The sequence below is a fragment of the Mus musculus genome, chromosome 9 (genome assembly GCF_000001635.26).
Source record: "Mus musculus strain C57BL/6J chromosome 9, GRCm38.p6 C57BL/6J".
In the NCBI taxonomy this organism is placed as follows: Eukaryota; Metazoa; Chordata; class Mammalia; order Rodentia; family Muridae; genus Mus; species Mus musculus.
In genome coordinates, this window is record NC_000075.6 from 50,359,040 (window position 1) to 50,383,415 (window position 24,376).

A 24,376-nucleotide genomic window follows, 5' to 3' on the forward strand; every position below is an offset into this window, starting at 1 on the left:
GCATCTTCTATCTACCCCACTCTTTTCCATCCAATCTCCCTTCATCTTGCTAGTTCCCACACCTCCTCCAGCTCAGCTTGAATGTCCCTCCCTGCTTCTGAAACTCTTCCCATGAACAGTGACACCCAAAAACCAGAGTACCCCACTAGCCCCAGAGTTCTTCCTAATACTGCATGTTCACTGCCCTTCTGAGTTCTGGACCTATGGTCCACCTAAAGACAAGCACAGTGTTTATCTGTGCACCACCAAGGCTCTAGAATGAAGTTTCTAATGTAGGCATTTGAGGGGTGTAGGTGAACTGCTGCATGATTGAATATAACACCCTATACCCAAGGAATAGACTACATGGTCCCATGATAACAGATAGATTCTGAATAAGACAACAAAGGTGACAGCTACAAATGGAATCCAAGGATTAGTCACTGAATTTCAACTTGACAATGTAAGGATACAGCAAGGAATAGTTCAGCGACAGCAACATCTATTCGGTAGAAACCAAACATTCTGCAATGCCAGGTATCCGATAAGGTCTGGCAATTTAACATATTCCGTGCAAACGGACCCCTGAGTTCTGCCAGGTATTCCTAAGAGCATAGGCCCTAAAAAGCATTGTTTTCCTTTTCTCAGACCTTTCTGTGTGACAAAAACAGACCTGCTTGTCATTAGGCAACCCATAGACTAGAGACCCAGAAGGGTAAATGTCACCAGCCACCAGCATAAATTGAACAACATGAAAGACCCACATGTAGTCACCCAGTTGTAAATTCTTGGAGCTTGTGGGGTGTGTGTTGGCTCTATTTGATGTAGGAACCCAAATAAAAATCAGAACAAGAGGCCAATACTTGAGGAATTTTTATTTTAAAGGAGGGAGGAATAAATGAAGAGAAAAATGTAGGCTTACAAAGAATGCCAGAGGAGGAGGAGGGGAGTATCCATGGGGAGCTAGGACCAAGGCAAGCTTAGCCCACAGCCTCCTCATGATTAGCTGCATGGCAGCCATGAGAGACTAAGCTGCCTCACTGTAAAGCTGTTTAACTTGTTAGGACTTTAATCAATAAGAACCAGAGTAACATTTGTGCTTCGTGTTCCTTTTATTTACACAGAAGACAAACTGAAGAGAAACTCTCTTTCTTCAGCCAAAGACACATCCTCCGGGGAGCCTGGTTTCTTCAGAGTCAACAACAAGCTGGTGGGGGTGGAAATTAAGCACTGGAGCAAGGCTTGTACTTAGCTCCAGCCCAAAGATGGTCTCTTAGCTTGCTCCTTTCCAGCTGGTTCCAACACAGCATACTCCTCAATTAAATTTCCACCAATTTGCAGTCTCCTGCTGAAGCATCTGGATGGTGAGAGGAAGGGCAGTAGCCGTGGGAACCAAGGTCAAGTCCAATCCCACACAGCCTAGGTGGACCCCATGCCCCTCAGGTAATACCACCTGCTGACACTATCCTTCAGGGCCCAGGAGCCTCTTCTTTTTCCAGGTAAAAGAAGGGCCACACTTTCAAGACCTGGCTTGGGATCCCCTCCCCCTACTTCTTACTTCCTGTGTTAGTCGCTTTCCTCATGGTTGTGACAACTACACTGACAAGAAGCAACGTAAGAGGGGAGAGGTTTGCTTCTGCTCATAATCTAAGGTGATGTACTCCATCTTGGAAAGTCAAGGCAGCAAGAGCTTGAGGAGGCTGAATGTTGCATCCATGGCCAGGAAGCAGATGTTAGTGGATGTTAGTCCCCAGGCCACTGACAGGGGCTCTTTTGATACTATGGTCCTGTTCCCCAATTGGGTTTTGATCTGTCAGTAAAGAAAGCCAGGGGCTGCAGGGGGGTGGGGGGGAGATGGCAATTGCTGGGTGGAAGGTACAGGCGGGACTTCACAAGGAAGGAGAGGATTTGTCTGTGGTGCTTTGGAGGGAGAAGAAGAAACCAGCAGTCATGTGAGGTCTCAGGAGGAGCTAGAGCCTGTGGCCACTGCTACAGGTGGGTGACCAGGGATGATTGACAGGGGCTAGGTAGTACCAGTCACTGAAGTTTAGGGAAGGTAGGAGGCGCAGAGATAAAAATATTATTAAGGGCATGCTTTTCCAGGTGGGAGATAGTAACGCCCAGCAATTGTGTCCTAAGGCAAGTTGAAAAGGAACAAACTCTGTGTGTGTGTGTGTGTGTGTGTGTGTGTGTGTGTGTGTGTGTGTCTTATCCTTGGATTCAAGGGAAGCTGGGAGGGGTCTGGTAGCACAAATCTACACGTAATAAGCCACTTCCACCAAGAAGTGTATTCAGTCCAGGACCCCAGTCCATGGAATGGTGGCATCCATACCTAATAGCTAATAGTTAATCTTCTCACCTCAATAAATCTATCTAGCCAACCCCTCACAGGTGTGTTTGTGCATGAACAAGCATGCAAACCATGACCACAGCCATGTCAAGGACACCAATGCCTCAAACTCATGGGAATGGCAAGACCTTCCCCTGCTCCTAATGCAGTACTTGTGTTGACAGTGTGTACAGAAAATACCTACCACAGCTTCCTCTGCCTAGGGGACTGCAGTTTGAGACTGTTCCCCTCCAGAGACCCCTCCAGATACCCCTACTGAGATTAGCTCTAAACTGACTCTTCATTCAGTCACAACTGCTGGAGCCCTGCTTACATCAACATCAGCCCGTGGCTGACCCAATACAACTTTTCTGTACTGTGTCTGTCCTTTCTTCATTCCTGGTCACCCCAGTCAGGTCAGTCCCAAAGGTGAGCAGGTTGCTGTAGATACAATGAGGGTCTTGGGTCCTAGGTGATTCTGGATCACATCAAATTGACAATCAATATTAACCATCACACTTCCTATGCCCCGTCACTCATGAAACAGGCTCTCTAAACCCCAGCTCTGCTTTCTATAAATGGAAGTGTCCAATGTGACAGGTAGGAATTTGGTAAATATCAGCAACTATGTTTAATCTGTCCTTATCCCCACCCCAGCTCCAACAAAACACTGAGCTATGCACATGGTTCTGGCATTTCCCACACTCTTTTATTAATCTGACAAATGTCCATTTTGGCTCTGCGCAGAAAAGCTTGGTCTCTATGCCTGCATCCATCACACTCCAGGGGTTCAATGTCTGTCAAATAATCACTGTGGAGAGCATGCTCCAGGGTCATCTCATGCTATCAGTACATGCTCATAAGAGATCCATGGAACCTACCCAAACTTCAGGAAATTTCTCTGTGTGTGATGTTCCCCGGTGCTCTATTCTCTCCTTGGTTTGTCTGTTAGTCCCCCGGCTCGTTAAAATCAAATCCATCACTTAGGGGGAGGAGCCCATACCCCACTTAGGACTTGTAGACTAGGCAAAAGCTTAAGCAGTCCAGTGGATGAGAAATTAACATTCACAAGGATAACGACTCTCAAGCCAGCGGTCCTGATGCTCTCCTCATCTGCATGGGCGATAACACACCTCATGTTGTCTTCCAGGCAGGAACAGCCCAAAGAACCACTCAACCGGCCCCAGGAAATAGCTAAATGGCAGGTCAAATTACCCATAACTTTGACGAGGAGGATGGCTGGCTGATTCCAGCTCCTCTTTAGGGAGGAATGAAATTCAGAATTCAAGCATCAAGAAAGGGAATCATAAAAAATAATAATAATAACAACCCACCCCCATGTGGAATTTATATCCTGCCATAAAACTGCAAGGACTTAGGATTCAAAGACATCTTGTATTAGCAGGGAGCAAACCTCCCCCCAGCTAGACCAAGCTGGTTGCCTTCAGACAGTTCCCGTCCAGGCCAAACAATTCAGACTTTTGAGGTTACAGCACACTGGTTTGTTTTTAAATTATAAGGCTGTCGGGAAGCATTGTCTTCTGGCTGGAGCTATGCTGCATGGTACTCTGTGACAGTCACTGTGAGATGTGGTTGGTAAGTTCACCCTCCTGCCCAGGTACAGTCAAAGGAGGGACATGCCTGGTGCACAGCCAAAGCTAAACAGAACAGGAAAACTTACTCCGCCACAGCCCAAAAAGACACTAAGTTTCCCGGTGCCTTGCACATGTGCCTTGGGCATATGTACCGGTTGCTAGTGGCTTTTTTCAAAGGATCCTGAGACTTAGCTAAATGTTTGTGCCAAGCCACAGGGCAAAATTTGGATTTGGATACATTGTATTAATTCTCTGTTACTGTGATAAAATATCACAACTAAAGCAACTCTGAAAACAAAAGTGTTTATTTTAGCTCTGGTTATAAAAGGGCAGAGTCTCCCATGGCAGGCGAGCATGACACTGGCAGTGTCAGGTCAGCCAGGCAGTCAGAAAGCAGAAGAATCACATTTCACTCACACACACACACACACACACACACACACACACACACACACACTCACACACAGGAAGCAGAAAGAGAACTCAGAAAATGAGACTAAGATATAAAACCTCAAAGCTCACCCTAGTATCATACTTCCTATACTTCCTCCAGCAAGGCTCTACCTCCTCAACGTTCCATACTTCCCCAAACAGCGCCACCGACCGAGAAACAAGTGGCAAATACCTTAGCCTATAGAGGATATAATTCATTCAAAACACTACACACATGAAGGGTTATAGGAGGAGAAGGGATCCAGGGAAGCTGGGCTCCCAGTCTCTCAGGTGAGGAGCATTTCATCTCATTGGGAATCTACCTCCTCACCTACCTTTCTCACTCATGCTTCAAGGGCACTGTTTTGTCAGATGGAAGATGCAGGCATTGCTCCATCACCTGGAGGCCGCAGTGGTCATCTCACTGAAGCGCACGTAGACTGACCAGCATTTTGATTGCAACCCCATGAGTGCTGAGCTGGTTCCTCATTCCTAGACACTGTGAAAGACAAATATTTATTGTTTAAAGTCAGCAAATTTTCAGATCAATACACTATAACTAGTACATGATGAAATCAATACCCAGTTTTCATAGGCTTCATATCCAGCTATCTGCTGAATGAATGCCTCAAAGGTTGATCAAACCCAGCACCTCCGAACTAAATGTCCTTTCTCCGTGGCCCTCTTCCCACTGCCAGCTCTTCCACTTGCTCCCTATCTCACTGAGTGGTAGCAGCAGCTTCCTGTTCATGGAAGCTGGAAACTCAAACACCACATTGCCTCCTTCCCTCCCCTCCAAGGCTTATCTCCCAACTGACTCTTCCTGCTAAGTAAATACCTCAAATCCTTCCCCCTTCCCCCTTGTGCCTTGAGTCAGGCCATTGTCACCTCCCTCTTATCTTACCAAAACTTCCCCTTTACCTCCTCTCATCAGAATTATATGAATTAAAAAAAAAATCAAACATGTCACCTCCTTCTCTGCATGAAGCCCTTCAATGGCAAGGAGATGTCTTTAGAGTAAAACCTAAGCACACAATAGCTGATAAGAGCCCCCAGCCTCGTGCTTTGTTTTATTATGCCCTGGGCATACTTGCTCACATCTTTACCTGTCAAACTATATGGGTTCTCTTGGAAGAAACACCCTTTTCCCGAGACACGTGGCAGTCTGCAGAATGATCCCTTCAGCCTGAAGGTCACTTCCTCCAGCAAGATGCCCCTAAACAATATCAACCTCTGAAGATCTGCTTCAGGTTGTACTCCCCAGATCTCCAGCCTGATCCCAGGGGATACCCAAATCAGGAGGGAGTGCCTTTGCCATCCATCATCAGCAATGGAGGAGGGGGAGCAAGCAGGATTGACACCAGAAGGAGGTAAGCTATGGTGTAGCCTGCCCCTCATGAGGATTCTGAGCCTTCCATTAACCCTCAGACCCCAAGTCAGAACAAAAAGGGTGACCTTTCTACGTGTGTCCCCCAGTCACTAAATGCAAACAGCACAGAAACAAGGTGTGATCCTTCACAGGGCGCTGGAGGGCTGAAGACCCTCCGACTGTCTCTGCAACAGTATTCCCAACAGCTCTGCACTAAGTTCTTCCTTCTGAAGAGAGCTCTGGGGAGTGTTGCTCCTCGGTAGGTTGTTATTGGTCCCCAGCACCTGGTACCAGCAGCTGATTGCAATGGCAGAAGTCTAGTCTGCGAGTTTATGGGGTTCAGTTTGTGTTTTTGCTTTTGTTTTTGTTTCTCTCCAGCCTTAGCACTTAACACTGCCTGGCATACAGTAAGTGCTCAATAAGTGCCGCATGAATCCAATAGACCATCATTAGCTCATACATGAACCATGACCCATGGCCCTCCAAAGGAGGGAATGTTGGAAGAGTGAAGAAACAAGGGTGGGCGCAGGCCACACCCACTGGGTAAGCTCTCTGCTGCTGCTGGAAATACAGAGCTGGAATTACCGGTCTAGAACAACCAGATGCCCCAAAGGGATATTTTTTTCTTCCTCATTTTATTCACACTTATTAAATTTTAAACAGACCTCAAAGATTCCAGCCTAGCACGGAAATCAAAGACAACAAAACAAAGGGCTTGTTTTCTATTAATACAGTAGAGCAGACGGCCCTGCTGCTGCAGAGCTGTGAATTATGGCGGAAATTAACTGTCTGGCTGCTCTGTGTAGATCCTGAGCTCCACCTGCGGTGGCCCCAGCTGGGCTGGGCACTCCTCACAGAGGTCAAGAATTCAAACCCCAGGGACCTGAGTTGCCTGCAAATGTACTCCCATACAGGCGGCTCTTGGATAGATGTTGGCTGCCCAGGGAAGCCAACAGGGTCAAGAGACTGTGCTCTGAATAGCTGATTGCCAGTATACGTTTCCTGACACCAGACCCATGTCCTGGAGACTCGAGAGCCCGAGAGGGTTCTTCAAGATTTTCCCTATGAGAGCCTGAAAAATGATGACTCAGAAAGTAAAGTGCTTGCTGTACAACAAGAAGATCTGAGTTCAGATCCCTCCCTGGGTATGGGAGGATGCTCCTGTAACCACAGTGGTGGATGAGCACAGGGTAGATCCCTGATGCTCTCTAGCCAGCCAGTCTAGATAAAACAGTGAGCTTCAGGTAAAGTGAAAGACTTATCCTTAAAAGCTAAGATGGAGAGTTATAGGACACTTCCAACATTGGCCTCCATATGTGCATGCATGGGCACATACACTCATATATACATGTGTACCTGTGCAACCATCACACACACACAACACCATACAACAACAAAGAATACCAGGATGGTCTATTAGGAGGTCCCAAGATCATTAGTAGCTACTCTCTACCTTCCCTGCCTCAGCTACACCCCAGCCCTGGAGAAGAGGTTTTCAAAGCAGCCTTTTAGACAGACTTTCTCGAGGAAGAATGAGAGAAACTTCAGCAAAGGGATTGTGCTTTTTGTATATTTGTGTTTGGTAATTTGGGGGTTTTAGAGAGCCCTGGCTAGCCTCCAAGTCACTATGTAGCCAAGGTTATCCTTGTTTGGTTATGGGTATAATCGTGTGTGTGTGTGTGCTTGTGTATTTGTATGTGTGCATGTGTCTGCTCACTTGTGTGCATATCAGTATGCTAGTGTGTTTACATATATATGTGCAATGTGTGTGCCTGTGCTCGCGCAATGGACTGGTGTGTGCACGTATTTGCTGTTGCGAGTGTTTCTGTGATTATGTGTGGGCTTCTGTGTATCTATACACATCAGTGTTGTATTATGCCTGTGACTGAGCATCAGTGTAAGGGTAACCTCTATCCTCACTACAATCACCAGAGAGTAACAGCTTAGCTCATTGTCTCTGAGGTTTGGGCCCAGGGTTAGCTGGTCCCACCGCTGTGGCCCTGAGGTAAGTCTGAACAACAAGGCTGGGTGGATATGCTAGAGGACAATGGGAAAGACAAGGACAGGAGGTGGCCGCAAGCAAAATAATATTTCCAGGCTAACCCGGGGACCTATTTACTCCAACTGGTCCCACCTCTGGTCTTTTCACTAATTTTGAAAGTAGTGCCCCCAGTTGGGACCAAACTATCAACGTGTGGACCTATGGGGGACACTACAGAACAAAAGCACAAGAGTATGTGTCCATGTTTGCTTCTGTGTGCGTGCGTGTTTATACTCACGTGTAGCTTATGCTTATATGCTAGTGTGTACTTGTATGTGTCCTGTGTGTGTGTGTGTGTGTGTGTGTGTGTGCTTGCTCGTGCTTCTTCAGAAATGGTAGTGTGTTTTCACACAGCCTTCCTTCTCCCACCTCAGCCCAACCTGAAAACCTTGGGCCTCCTGGGATTCCCATGAAAACACACTTGGCTCCAGTCCTAGTCAGGGTTTCCATTGCTGAGATAAACCCCCATCACCAAAAAGAAAGTTGAGGAGGAAGGGGTTTATTTGGCTTCCATTTCCATATTGCTGTTCATCATGAAAGGAAGTCAGGACAAGAGCTCAAGCAGGGCAGGGCCCTGGAGGCTGCAGCTGATGCAGAGGCCATGAGGGGTGAGCACACCAAGCTGCTTGCTGGCTTGCTTCCCCTGGCTTGCTCAGCCTGTTTTTCTATAGGACCTAGGACCACCCGCCCAAGGATGGCACCACCCATAGTGGGCTTTGCCCTCTCCCATTGACCAGTAATTGAGAGAGTAGCTTACAGCTAGACCTCATTTCCTCGAATCTAGCTTGGGTCAAGTTGACACAGAAACAGCCAGTACGGCTACCAAGATTGCCATCCCCAGTGAGATGGCATGTGACAGTCTAGGGTGTTTCAAATGCAGGAGCCTCAAAGTCCCCAGGAATTAATTAATGCAGGAAATTAAATAATTCTACAACTGGACTAGTTGAATTTTACCACACTTCTAGATGCACCCCCAAACGTAAAATGCAGCATCTACGCAGCTTAGTAAAACACAGCGACCTTCAGTGCTGTCCACACACTAACGCAGCAGTCCCACAACCATCCACACACTGTAGCGCAATCACTAGGTCCTTGCCTTTTCTTCTTCCGTTTTCTCCAACTTGACTCAATATTTAGCATCAGTGTGAGGAGCACTGTGCTGAGTCCCAAAGAGCAGGCAAAGCTTGGGACACACCAGCCTGCCCTTGAGGAGTTTCTAGGGAAAGAATTGGGTGAATGTAGAAGACAAGGAAGCGAGATGGACAAATTTAAAAACAAGAAGCTTTAAGGGCGACGGATGGGGCACACTGGCTTATCTGGACTTCCTCAAGAGGGTGAGGATATGTGGGGTCAGCGCAGTGGACAGGACAAAGACAAGAGCTCCTATGAGTGGAAGGAGAGAGACTTACTTGAAATAGAGTTGATAAAACCGATGTCTTTCTGCTTCTTTTTTATTGTTTAGGTTAACGTATAAAATAATAGAGTTCATAATGGCACTTTCATTCGTATGTGGCTGTATTCTTTGTTCTCCCAGAACCCGCTCTTTCTCATCAGAAACACCTGAAGTCAAAGTCTGGCCACACCACTCACTGGCTGAGTAGTTTAGCCAAGTCCTTTAACCTGTGTGCCTTTAATTGAGAGCTAAGCTAATCATCAAGACCCCAGGGTCACCAGGTGGCCGCAAGGACCAAATCAGCTAACACTGGTGAAGAGCCACGTCCAGCACACAATGGCAGCAGTGAATATTAATTCATTAATTCCAGACATTTCACTAAATTGTCTTGGTATTAACTCCACATCTCCCTTCTGATGTGCTGCCGGACAGTGAGGAGCAGACATTGTCACAGAGCCAAACAGTGATCGACTTCTGTTTTCTATGCTCGACATCCTTCTCCCTGGGGCTGGTGATATGGAATTTACAAGAAAACTAAAGTCAGCATCCAGATCATAAAAGGCACACAGACACACACAGGCATGTGCATGCGCGCTCACACACACACATACACACACACACACACACACACACACACTTCTTTGTAAAGAAGGTTGCCATGGAGATGAAACAGAGAAGACAGAGCCACTGAAATGGCTATAATTAATTTAAATATTAAAAACAATTAAAATTGTATTAAAGAAAGTTCATTTGAATAAAGCCTAAACTGGAGGAGCAGATCACATAAAACATGAACAAAAGAAAAGTGTTGCTTTGGGGGTTGGAGCAGCCACCCTGGCAGCCTTCAAAGAAGAAAGATAAACGATTGCACAATATTTAGGCACAGTAAAATATGTAACCTAATTTATCTAATGTTCCCAAAAACTAGGCAGTTCTCCAGCAATTCTCTTTGCTCTAGTGCCTAATGCCAGGCTGGGGGACACACCCCGTATCAGATAAGTTCATCCGGGTTGGGGTTGTTTGTTTGTTTGTTTGTTGTTTTTTCTATCAGTCACTGTGGTCACAAATTATTCACCCACAAAGAAGAAGGCAAAGGGAAGGGATGAGTGTCAGGGGCTGCACAGCGTGGATCATCCATAGTCCTAAGTGCTTGTGACCCTTCACATCATGTAACGCTATCAACAAACTCCATACGAGAAGCATTGGGAGGGGAACTCTGTGTTCCCAACCCTGAATTCAGAAACATTTGTAACTCATGAAAGATCCCACAGCTATTTGGTAGCAGACAAAGCACACTAACTCAGACCTGGTCCTGAGTTGGTTCTAAGTCCATACTCTTACTTCCATACTACCCGGAATGCTCATGGGAGAGAACAAAACTGCAACCAAATGACATGCTTGACTACTCACAATGCAGCAGGCCCTCGGCTACACACTGTGGGCTTGGCATTTGGCATTTGGATTTATCCTCACCACTAACATCCATTTCATACAGAAGGAAACATAAGCTCTTACAGGGTGTAGCTTGCTGAATGGCACAGCCAGCTCCAAGATCTACCTAACCCATTTGTGTGTGCGTGTGTGTGTGTGTGTGTGTGTGTGTGTGTGCATGTATATTTGTGGGCATACATGCACTTATGTATATGGATATGGAAGACAGGAGTTGATGTCAAGTGCCTTTAATTGACCTTCTTAGTGTGTGTGGAGTGGGGGTGTATGCATGTATATATACGTGTGTGTGTGTGTGTGTGTGTGTGTGTGTGTGTAGAGGCACACACAAATGACATCAGAGGACAACCTTAGGTGTAGGTCCTTGCCTTCTACCTTGTTTGAGATTAGGTTTCATGTTACTCACCACTGCAAATGCCAGGCTAGCTGGCCTTCAGACTCTGAGTGCTCTGGGTCTCTGTTTTCCATTTCACGCTAGGAACTCTGGAATTATACATGTGCACTGTGGCCTTACAAAAGTCCTGGGGATCCAAAATCAGACTCTCACATTTATGTACCAAGCACTTTACGCCTTAAACCATCTCCCCAGTCCTCCATATTTTTTGGATACAGCATCCTTTGCTGAATCTGAAGCTTGTAGATTCGGCTAGATGAGCCCCAGGGCTCATCCAGGGATACTCCAGCTAATGTTTTCCAAGTGCTGAGTTTCAGGAAGTATAGTCAGCTCTTTTTTATATACTCAATTTTTCATTTTTATATAACAAGCAGTTCACTGACTGAGCCATCATCGGGCCCCATCTCATTCTATCACATGACCATACATGGGCTACCTTCCCCTGAACTCCCAGAGCACTGAGGTCTATCTACTGCTGGTACATCCTGCCCTAGATTGAGTAACATTTTAGCAAGAAGGAAAAGGTGAAGGGAGGCTGTATATTTCCTTAAGAAAAGTGAGGATAAAGCTTTGCAAAGGGGACTTGAACAGAGAGAGCTTGTTCTTGTTCATGAGACCACAAGAGTGTGGACATTCACAGCCCAGGTTAACAGCCCTCTGCACTGGGACAAACACAAGGCCTTTTGGCATGGGCAGCCTAAAGCCCCAGAGTCTGGATAGAGTAACAAATCTATTTATTCAAGCAAAGTGGTATTGTCATAACCAATGTCAGGGGGAGGAAGTCTGTGGACGGAGTAGGTTCAGAAGGTCCACCTCAGGTTTGTCAGGTGACTGACAGAACATGGGAGCCAAAGCGGAAGTGGGAGTATATGCACTGGAGCCTTAATTATTTGGTGTCTTCTAGTCTATCCAAGGAGAGGACATTCCAGAAACTTCTTCAGCACCTCACCAGCATTGCTACCAGCTTGGACACATAAGCAGCCATGTATCTGTGCCTCTCAGCTTGTGAAATGAACGCAATAAGAACTTAGAAAAATCTTTAACACACCTTGAATCTTGCCCATAACCATGAGGTGGACCTATGAGACCCCTGGAGATGATCCTGATTTTAACAGCAGAGGTTTCTAGGGACTTACACTATAACCTGGAGGAAGTAATCACGGGAAAATGGGATTAAGAAATGGTCGAGAGTACTGGGGCGAACCAGGAAAATGAATGGTGGCATTGGCTCTCTCGGTGCTCAAGGAGCTGAGTTTGGAATTATTTCCTATGGGTAGAGTTCCTGTGGGTCACAGGGGGAAATGCCAGACCATAAGCTGCCAAGGAAGGGGCAGTCTAATTCAAGGTTTAATTAGCCCACTCCCTGGATGCATTCAATACAGATGGGCAAGTTCCAAAGATGGATGTATTGATCATATGAAAACTCAGCATTTGAGGGAAACCTCAGGGGCACACAGCATCCCCCTGCCTGCAGTGTTATATGTGAATAAGGGGATAATGATGCCCTCCCCCCAACAAGGAAGATAAAAGATTGGCTGAGCAACTTGTGTCTCTAGAAATATTTACTCCACCATGTAGTTCATTAGCGCACACAAATATGGTGTGACAGCATTATGCCCTCTATGTTGTTTCCAGAGCAGCAATCTGCTAGGTCTTGAGAGAAAGCGCCTGAGCTAGGAGACGTTCACACCCATCACAGAGCAGCCTGAGCTAGGAGACATTCAGGCAGAAAAGGGAACAAGTTAGACCTCAAGAGGTAGAAGGTGAGCTATTTTGACTGGTAGGGTGTCTCTCATATACTCGGCAAATCTTTTATAGTCATGTCTGCCTGCGAGGCTCTGTTCCAGATACTAGAGAGGATCCAGTTCTGCCTCCCACATTGACAAGCCATGTTTCTCTTCTCACTCACGGATGGACAAAGGACCCAAATGACCCCTGGAGCTGTAGCAAAACCACAAGAGAAGATGGCCTCATGCCTGGTCTCTGCCACCCACCAGCTCAATGACACTGGGGAAGGCAGTGCCTTGAGCTTCTGTTTGTCCCAGTGGGAAAATAAAAACTTTGGGTTCTTAAATTAGCTATGCTCTTCATCACCGTGACAAGAAAGCCTGACCAAAGAGACTCAAGGAATAGGGGACTTGGGTTTTGGCTTGGTTTGGTTTTTGTTTGCTTCTAGTTTGGGTTTGCACTCTATCATGGGGGTGTTTGGGGAGGCATGGAGGCAGGAGAATGAGGTCACAGTGCATCTGTGGTCAGGAAGCTTTCTCTTTCTCCCCAGCCCACTGGATACTTCCACTCACACTCAGGATCTGTGGTCCTACCTCCGTTACATCTCCTTGGAAATGCTGTCACAGACACACCCAGAGGCCCCCTGGGTGATTTCAAATCCCATCACATTGACAATCAGTCTTCACACTGTTACCATTTGAATAACTGAATTAATATCACACATAGCAAGATCTTACTGCCCCATTCCTGTGGAGTTAATAGTATCATCAGGTCAGATTTCTACAGTGCAGTCATGAGTATTTGGGGCGGGGGGGGGGGGCATCCCTCCAGGATCAAATGTAGATTCCCTAGGAGAGGAGAGTCTAAGTGTCACAGCCCATATCCTTCAAAACTGAAAGTCAGGTGGTAAGGCAAAGGATGTTGGGACAAGGTGAGAAGTTGGGGTCTGGAGTTGGGAATGATGCGAATCCTTCCCAGGCTTATAAAGGGGGGGAGGTGCTCTCTGTCCTCAGGAGCATCTGGATCACAATGAAAGATCATGTTCCCAGCACAACCCACATGTCCCAAAGTGATTCCAACAGATTGCTTCACTCGAGCCCTAGAAGAACCCGTCGGTTAGCTGTTGTTACCTTGCCCCCATATTAGAAAAAAAAATGAGGCTTAGTTAAGCCACTTGCACAGACAGTGTACCAATAAGCAGCAGATCTGAGTTTAGACTCAGTCTAATCCTCAGCCATCACTATCCAACAGAAATCCAGCACGAGCCACCACTGTGACTTCCAATTGTCTCACAGCCACATTGTTAAAAAGTAAGAGACAAGGACAATCGACTTAATCTCCCTGTTGAGTTTTTCATTTACTTATTTTGTACTTGGATGTGGGTACACGTGTGTCATGGTGCACGTACGTATGTGGGGATCTTTTTAAGTGATGCACCTTACCTTCCCCTGGTTGGAGGCAGGCTATCTCTCTGTTGCTGCCGCAGTACAGCAAACTCCAGTCTAGCTACCCGCCAGCTTCTGGCCAGTTCTCCATTCTCGTCACAGGGACACTAGGATTACAGACACAAACCAATGTAGCCACACACAAGTTCCAAAGCTCAGACTCAGGTCCCCGGGCTTGTGTGGCAATCTTCCTCTGCCCTCCTAATTCCTGTTCATCTAACCCCATAGATACAAGAACACTGTCATTTTAGCATACCATTTAAAGGAGGATATTTTCATTGTCTTTGTGTATAGTCTTTGAAACCCCACTTGTAATTTCTTTTTCCCTTTCTATTGTGATTTTTAACTGTGACTGATCTGATAAGTGTAAACTCTTTCCTTAGCTTGAAGGTTGTGCAGAAATGGCACAGAAGCTGGCTTTGTCCCTCTGCTAACTCCTGCTTAGAGTCAAAGCTCACAGGGGGGCAGGCGACAGATCTAACTTATACACCACTGTGACATCCCCCAGCAACTAAATCATAGCAGGCACTGACTAAATATTTGTGGGATTTCATTTAACTGAAGGAGGTCAAACAGGATTTATTATTTCCACTTGAGAAGTGGCAGAAATGAAATCGTGAAGTGATTCGTACAATGCACACGGCTAAATACAAGCCCCAAGCTGGGTTACTGCTGCCCGCTGCTCCACCCACGTCACCTGCTGCCTTTAATATCTGCCAACACCCTGCTCCACAGTAGCATTGGCCATCACAATGACCCCGGGTTGTCTCTGTCTCTTTGCCTCTGGGTTTGATCTCGGGCTTCGGCAGCATGGATGAGAAGAGAAGTCAGTGATCCTCCATGTTTAGGAGTGAGTCCCAACTGTGTTCCCAGCAGGAGTGCTGAGCTTGCAGAGAGCCTATGTCATGTCCTCTCTCTCCAGGCCAGGGTCTCTCCAGAAATGAGTGTTCTTGAAAGTTTAGAGGGAAAAAAATGCATTTCCATTCTCCTTTTGGAGCTAAAAGCATCCTTCTCCTTCCCTGGGAAGCTAGTGAACCAGTTATAATTACACCCCATACACTGGGGAGTGTGAAAGTGACATTTAGCAACACTTAAGCCTGGGATGTGTGGTGGCTGCAGTCAGCGTCGTATAATTGCTACAGCATCGATCCCAACAATTAGCACGGGGAAGTAGAGATAGAGTGGAAGGTCTCCAAGAAAATGCCACAAACGCAGAGTAAAAGGGGCCTAAAATCTGTCTTGGAGACAGCTTCCCTTCCTCCAAATGTTAAGACTTTTATTACTACCGTCAAAGTTTTACTAGAATCTCCCTGGGGTACAAAGGGCCTAGGAGCAGAGCCGCAGGTGAAGAGAGAAGACCCTGGACATTCCCTGATGGGCTGTCTACTTCCCAAGTTCTAGCCCAGGAGGTAGGGAAATGTAGGCTATGGCAAGGTTGATGATGCTGGATTACGAGAGCCATGATGGAGAGGGTAAGGCTGGGAGGGTTGGGACCACGTTTGCTGCTGCAGGCGCTGCAGTCATCGGAAAGCGGCCTGGTGACAGAGAGCATGGCTGCTTCCTGCTTTAGATAGAATTGGGGACAAGGAGAGAATGCAATGGCTGAAGGAGGATGAGCAGGCACATTCTGTCACTCTGGGGCCCCAGGCAGAGCTCCTGTATAGCTAGGGAACACATGCTCACCCACTAGGGTTGCTATAGCAACACCCCACAGACTAGCTGGTCTAAACAACATTCACTTTCCCACAGTTGTAGAGTCTAGAAGTCAAAGATGATCAAAGTCGTTGCAAACTTGGTCTCAGGCCTCTCCTCAGCTTCCAAGTCATGACCTTCTTACTGTGACATCATATTGCATGTGTGTGAGTGTGTGTGTGTGTGTGTGTGTGTGTGTGTGTGTGTGTCCCTGATGCCTCCTTGCATTCAGATCTCTTCTTATATAGACATCATCCAGTTTGCATCAGGACACCTCAAGTTCCTCATCTTAATTATCTCTTTAAAAGACCATTCTCCAAATACAATCACATTCTGATGTGCTGAGAGTTAGGAACTTGGGGTAGAGGTGACATGATTCAGCCTGTAATGGAACAGAAATACTCCTTTAGCCTTGAAGGATGCCCAGGTAAATGTCCTCAGCCTTGGCCATTAGAGAGCCTCTGCCCCTGAGGAAAGGATAGACCACTGAGACTGTCTTACCATCAAAATCCACAAACACAATACCATACAAAGTAGAGTTCTGTCTATTCTTCTAGAGTGAATATAGGATTCATTGATTGTCTTACACAGTAAGGACTGAGTAGTCTATAAGTGGCCCTCTGCACACTGGGAACAGAGTCCAGTAGCTGCTCCATCCATGAAGCTGTACTCCTCAGCAGTCCCAGTCTGGTGCTGAAAGCCTGCAGGATTGCTAGGGGGCTGCTGCTCTTCACACCCTGCTGGAAGGCTGGAGAAGCTGTGTTCTGCTGTCAGTGAAAACTGGCAGCGGAGGCAGCAACAAGGCAGATGCCGGTCACTCAGAAGCAGGAAGCAAAGGCAGGCAAACAGCTCTGTTGTTTCTTTGGACCTTTTTACATCTTGGCTGCCAGTGGCAGGTACCACCCACTCCGGGGGAGGGTGTTCTCCCCTCAGGAAATCCTTCCTGAAAATTCTCTGGTTTTTGTACCGGTCAGCACATCTTGCTTGGCAGGTCTGTGCTGGACAAGACAACTAACGTCTCTTCTCCCCCTGCAGCTTGCATGGGACCTTTCAGTGCTATGAAGCTAACTGCCAGGGCGAGCTTCCTGGTCAGATGAAGCTTTGTTTCTGTGTCCTACAAAAGAGTGGAATAGACAATTTACATGGCAAGGAGAGGTAGCCAACATCATAGGGCACCAGGGAGATACAAATTCAAACCACAATGAGATACCACTTCACAGCTAGCACAGTGGCTAAAATGATGGCAAGTTGATTCTTGCAAGTGCCAGCAAGACTGCAGAGTAACTGCCTGGTATACACGCACCTGATTCGAAATGCATGACCGCCTAGGAAAACAGTTTGATCATTTCTCCTAAGGAGAAACGTGCTCTTATCAAATAACTCAGCTTCCGTACTCCCAGGCATCTATCCAAATGAAATGGAACTTACACTTAAAGAAACCCTGCGTGTGGACCTGACTGTCCTGTGCAGGCACGAAGTAAGACACCTTAGCTGTGAGTGTCCAGACCGTCTTACGCCCACAAGATAGCTTCACAGCTCCGCTCGCCCATATTCAATTCTGACATTTCTTCCACGAGGCTCATTCCCCTCTTCCACAGCACTCCCTGTACCTCAGGGGGGGAGGTGTATGGTGAGCAGTCACTTGTTGTCAGCACCTTGACCAGCCACGAGTCTCTACAGTCAAGACAAATCTCTGCAAATAGATGCCTCATTGATCGAGGCTTAGGGCAGCACTACTCTGCAGGGATGAACATAAACATTTAAGGGGAAGTTTAACAACACATCACTTAGCAGAAGCATTAGGCTCACCCTTAGTGTCTCTGACTCATGGGCTTTTGACCAGCCTGTTCACAGGTAAGATATGGGAATAGCCAACAGAGGACTCTCTGCCTTCGATGTCACCTTCTACAGACACCGGAACTCAGTATGAGCATCGAGTTGAGTACACATGCCAATCCCACTATGTGACGTTACAGCTTTCCATACAAACAGTATTGGTATTTCCTCCTCCTCTTTGATTTGTTTAGGTTTTTTCTCTTTCTTTATATATCCATCCTTCCTTCCTTTCACTTTTTCTTTTTCTATTACTTTTTAGACAGGGTCTTACTATGTAGCCCAGGCTGGCCTGGAACTCATGGCCCTCTGCATCAGTGTCTCAAGTGCTAAGATTACAGAGCCATACTGACACACCCAGTTCTTCCCTCTTGAACTTTCTCCATTAGCTCCTACCATATTCCTGCCTTTCTGGTACTTCACAGTCTCTTTTGTGCCCTGATGAACATGCACCTGCACTTTAGCATTAAAACAGGGCCAGGATTTGAATGGTAGCTTTATCACTTTCTGGCAGCAATCTTGGACATTATTGTCCTCTGGCCTTCAGGTATATCTTCTAAAATCTATGAATTAAGATAAGGGATACATCTCAGTGGTATCTAGTATTTGCAAGGCCCCAGGAGACACACACACACACACACACACACACATACACACACACATATACACACACATACACACACACACACATACACACACACACACACACAGAGTGGGTTGGGGATAAGAAGAAATGGGAGAAGGCAGGAGAGGACAGGAGAGAAGAGGACAGGAAAGGAAAGCCAGATATGAAGGAGTACACTTGTAATACACATGGGATAGTGGAGAGGAGACAGGTGTATCCCTGGGGCTCACTGGCAACTAGTCTAATCTTCTCATCAATCTCCAAGATAAAGAGAGAGATTGTTTTACAATCAAACGAGGTGGACAGCACTTGAAGAACACTCAAGATTGGTCTCTACCATTCACACACATGCGTGCACACATAGGTGCATGTACACCTTGTATACATTCATATAATCACACATGCATGGAGACAGACAGACAGAGAGAGAGAGCCACAGAGAGCCACAGAGACAGAGAGAGACAGAGAGACAGAAAGAGACAGAGAGACAGAAACAGAGAGAGAGAGAGGAGAGAGAGAGAAAGGAAAAACTAAAAACCAAATCTATACAATGATTTCTACCTCATTGGATTGTCACAAAAGTGAAATTGAAAGAGACTATGCACACAAAGGGAAAATTCTGTATAATCCTTGAAATAGATCAGTGCCGCAAATGTAGCTCCTGGCAGTATAAAATGTTTCCAGTAGTAATTCTCAACAATAAGGACGTGGCTAATAAGTTAAGCTATATATGCCATGATTTATTTATAGAATGCTGTATAATACAACCATTAAAATAATGCTCTGAAGAATATTTAATGGCACAGAAAAATGATCACAATATAATTTTAAGAGAAAAAATGGGGCTATAAAACTCAGGTCTTAATTCTGTTCTTAAAAGAAAAGAGTGGGGTGTGTGTGTGTGTGTGTGTGTGTGTGTGTGTTGTGCATGCATCTAGAAAATGAACTAAGGTAAAATACAGTGAAATATTGATTGACAACCCTTCCTTTTTTACATCTCTTTTTCATTCTTCAGCATTTACAAGTTTTCTCTAATACGCCTGCATTGGTCTCATAACAATACATCTGTTTTTAAAACCTCAGATACAAACTTGCTTGTTCAACAAAGTTTTTTGGCCAGGTTGGTTGGCTTTTGTTTTGATTTGTTTTGTTTTGTTTTGTTTTGTTTTGTTTTGTTTTGTTTTGTTTTAGCACACACTGTGAGCTCAGCAATATTTCCAACTCTGTGTACACTGGGTTGAGAAAGTTAACAGGCACAATTTTCTTACAATGCCCTCTAGCCTGGCGTTCAGCTCCTCTAATCTCCTGTTATTGCACAGGTTTCCAGTGCTATACCTTTAATTCATTCACTCCTCAGTGGGGAGGGCCCATGCAGTTCCCTTCTCTGAGGCCCTATCCCATCACGCCACTTACATTTAGCAGAAATTCAATAATGGACTTCATCTTAATAACCTGATGTCATTTGATAGTGTCCAGTTTCCTAAAACTGTTTAGTATAGGCTTAGCAGAGGATAGATGCCTTCACATGCTGGTTTCTTACTGTGTAGTTGTGGGAAGCCACATGTGCCGTTGCAGAGTGGCGCTGGCTACTGCTGGCCACCACGCATAAGTTTGGACAAACAACCAATGTGTACATATGCAGTAAAGCTTTTTGCCAAGTCACTACCTGGCCCGGGCATGTTAATGAAGTACTGAAAATATAACCAATTAGATGTGAGACATGCAAATGAGGTATGTTAATGAGGTTCTGTGAGGTACTGAGAGAGAGTAGCCAATCAGATGAGGAACATGCAAATGAGGCATAGTGCATAACCAATCCGGGTGTGAGGCACGCCTCTCCTAGGCCTATATAAGCAGCACCATTTCTGGGCTCGGGGTCTCTTCACCTCTGCAATCAAGCTCTCCTAATAAACGTGTGCAGAAGGATCCTGTTGCAGCGTAGTTATTGCTGGCCAGTCCTGCGCGTGCAAGATGTTGTCTCCTTCTTCCACTAACGTGGAGGTGATGGGGTTAACTATTCATTCAAGGCCACAATCTGGGGTAGCATTATGCTTTAGACACCAAATCCTTTCACTCATGCAACCCAACTCCAAAACGCAGGTGTTGAAGGCTTAGTCTCCGGCTGATGGCACTTTTGAGAAGTGAGTGAACCACAAGGACCCTTGCCTTCGTCAATGGATCAATCCGTTACTGGAGTCATAATATTATGGATCTACTGGGAGGTGCTGGAGAGCTGGGAAATGAGTCTGTTGGAGGCTTGTCACCACAAACATTGCTGAGCGGTCCCTGCCTCTCTCTCCAGATCCCCCGCCCCTCTCTTCACCACTTCTTCTCTCTCTCTCTGCTTCCCTGGCTGCTTGAGAAGTAAGCAGCTCTTTTCTTCCACCATGATCTTTTCCTCAGCCACAAGCCTGAAAGCAATGGAACCAGGCCACCACAGTGTGAAACAGTGAACCAAGATAAACACTCTTCTTTTTTTTTTTTTTTTTTGTCTTTTTGTCTTTATTTATTTATTTATTTATTTATTTTTATTACATATTTTCCTCAATTACATTTCCAATGCTATCCCAAAAGTCCCCCATACCTTCTCCCCCCCACTTCCCTACTCACTCATTCCCATTTTTTTTTGGCCCTGGCGTTCCCCTGTACTGGGGCATATACAGTTTGTGTGTCCAATGGGCCTCTCTTTCCAGTGATGGCCGGCTAGGCCATCTTTTGATACATATGCAGCTAGAGTCAAGAGCTCCGGGGTACTGGTTAGTTCATAATGTTGTTCCACCTATAGGGTTGCAGATCCCTTTAGCTCTTTGGGTACTTTCTCTAGCTCCTCCATTGGGAGCCCTGTGATCCATCCATTAGCTGACTGTGAGCATCCACTTCTGTGTTTGCTAGGCCCCGGCATAGTCTCACAAGAGACAGCTACATCTGGGTTCTTTCGATAAAATCTTGCTAGTGTATGCAATGGTGTCAGCGTTTGAAAGCTGATTATGGGGTGGATCCCTGGATGTGGCAGTCTCTACATGGTCCATCCTTTCGTCTCAGCTCCAAACTTTGTCTCTGTAACTCCTTCCATGGGTGTTTTGTTCCCACTTCTAAGGAGGGGCATAGTGTCCACACTTCAGTCTTCATTCTTCTTGAGTTTCAGAACTGAACAAAGAATTCTCACCTGAGGAATACCGAATGGCAGAGAAGCACCTGAAAAAATATTCAACATCCTTAATCATCAGGGAAATGCAAATTAAAACAACCCTGAGATTCCACCTCACACCAGTCAGAATGGCTAAGATCAAAAATTCAGGTGACAGCAGATGCTGGCGTGGATGTGGAGAAAGAGGAACACTCCTCCATTGTTGGTGGGATTGCAGGCTTATACAACCACTCTGGAAATCAGTCTGGCGCTTCCTCAGAAAATTGGACATAGTACTACCGGAGGATCCAGCAATACCTCTCCTGGGCATATATCCAGAAGATGCCCCAACTGGTAAGAAGGACACATGCTCCACTATGTTCATAGCAGCCTTATTTATAATAGCCAGAAGCTGGAAAGAACCCAGATGCCCCTCAACAGAGGAATGGATACAGAAAATGTGGTACATCTATACAATGGAGTACTACTCAGCTATTAAAAAGAATGAATTTATGAAATTCCTAGCCAAATGGATGGACCTGGAGGGCATCATCCTGAGTGAGGTAACACATTCACAAAGGAACTCACACAATATGTACTCACTGATAAGTGGATATTAGCCCAAAACCTAGGATACCCAAGATATAAGATACAATTTGCTAAACACATGAAACTCAAGAAGGATAAACACTCTTCTAAATGGTGTATCTCTGCTATCTGACACGAGAAGCTGGCCAGAACAGCTGGGGTCTCCTGAAAGCAGAGGCTCTAGGAGAAAGAAAGAGTCTTTCCCCAGACTCTACAAAATCTACAACTAATCTGGGCTTTCCCACATTAGGCATCTTGTGGACACAATAGATGTTCCCAGTGGTTTCTGTTCCCCACATTTCTCAGGCAAAAGGCAAAGCCTATGGTCCTTTCTTATAATAATATTTTAGTGCATAAACAAATACATAGGATTACAAGGAAACCTACTTACACTGAAGTACAACTCTTGAAATAGTATGTCTCAAACATATGTATTATCCAGGAATAGATTTGCTCCTTTGAACCACATTTTTTAAAAAAAGATATAACACTACCCTTGAAGAACAAGCAATTAAGTTTTATTTTTAAAAGACATAAGGGCTGTTTTGCCCAGCTTGAATATGAACAAGAAACAGTGGGAGGTAATGCATTTGCCATTTTGTACAATCCAATTGATTTTGACTTTGTGTGTGTCCGAGCAATTCAATCTTTAAAGATACATTACTGCAAACAGAATTAAAGCTTTCATGATATTTACTAATTAAAGAGACATTTTCTCTCATAGAACACCAAAATTCCTCCCAAACTTTTTAGCTAAACTCTAGTCAAATGTATGTATGTATGTATGTATGTATGTATGTATGTATGTATGTATGTATGTGTAGTTACTATATGTATGCATGCATGATTCAGGGCAAGGGTGGGATATGTTCACATAAGGGTCAGAGGTGTCCATCTTTATGTTGATTCTAGGGTTGAGCTCTCAAGTACCTGCTGAGCCATCTCACCTGTCATCAACTTGCATTTTGCCTACCAGTCAAGGAGCTTGTTTGCGCCAAGGTCAGCACCTTTAAGAGTTTATATCAAGATGAAAATGTGAGTCTGTGGCTCAGGTTCAGTGCTATCAAGAGACAAATGCTTTTCGAAAAAGTGTTAGTTTTTAGGGTATTTGTGGGTCTTTCCTTTTATACAACTTGACAGAATCTTGTATGTCAGCTCTGATGAGTGAGCTCCTTTCCTAGCATTGGCGAGTTTTCAAGGATGTGAGTCTCAACCTTCTTTGCATGCCAGCAGCTTAGTCAGGGAACCTAGAAATGTTTTCAGGAGCATCCCTGATGGCTACAGCAGGTCCTGGAATCAGGATTCATCTCATATAAACAATTAAAATTATCTGGTTGTCAGCCAACCATTAGACATGCTTCTGCCAATCCAAGTGTTCTAGCACCAGGTTGTCTTCTTCTTTAATAAAACTAAATAAATAAAAGTAGAACTTTTAAAGACAGCAAGCTGCTTCTCTATAGGAATTCTTAGCAATTGTAAAGGGATCTTATCTCCAGGTTCTGGTCCCAGTTCTCACGACCTTCCAGAAGTCTAGTTACAGAAGATCTGGTGTCTTCTCCTGGCTCTGGGCATCAGGCACACACATGGTACACAAACATACACTCAGGCAAACCAAACATACACAGGATAGGAGGGAATAAGTCAAGGATGCTCCCTGCAACTTAACTGTTGCTGTGTGAAGCACCTCACTTTCTGCTATTGTTAGATGATAAAATACCTTAAACACTATTGTTCAAGACTACTTTTTGAGAAAATTAGTGACTTTTTGAACAAAGCTTTCTTTTGGGATTTTTGGGTGAAGCACTAAGACTCAGCTGTTCATTCAAAACAATCCCCAATAATCCATTCTAGGGCATCCCCAAGAAGACTCCAACTTAGCCTTATCTCTTAAAGGTCCCACCATATCCCAACAGGCTGGGGACCAACTCAGTAAGTACATGAGCCTTTTGTGGAAACTTAACCAAACCACAACATGCTTAAAGCACACCAGCCAATATTCATAAAGTACCTCCTTGGACTGGGAAATTATGTCCAGCTTTTCCTCTTATTCCAGCTGACAAGGCCACTCATGAATTTTGGTGTATGTTGCTTGTGGTCCAATTTCCTTAGTGGTATAGGCCCCTTTTTTGTTTATCATCTGGTAACAAGATTCAAGAGTCTTCTCAAAATGTTTTCATGAATTTGAAATTATGTATTGGAGTCACATGGCTTTTCCATTATACATGCATGATGCATACATACATATATAACCTCTCCTTTTATTTGGATGCATTTTTCCAAACAGGCAGAAGACATACAGTCTCTGTGTCTTCTTGCCTTCAAATTTACACTCTCAAGATTTTTTCCATGAAAGAAAA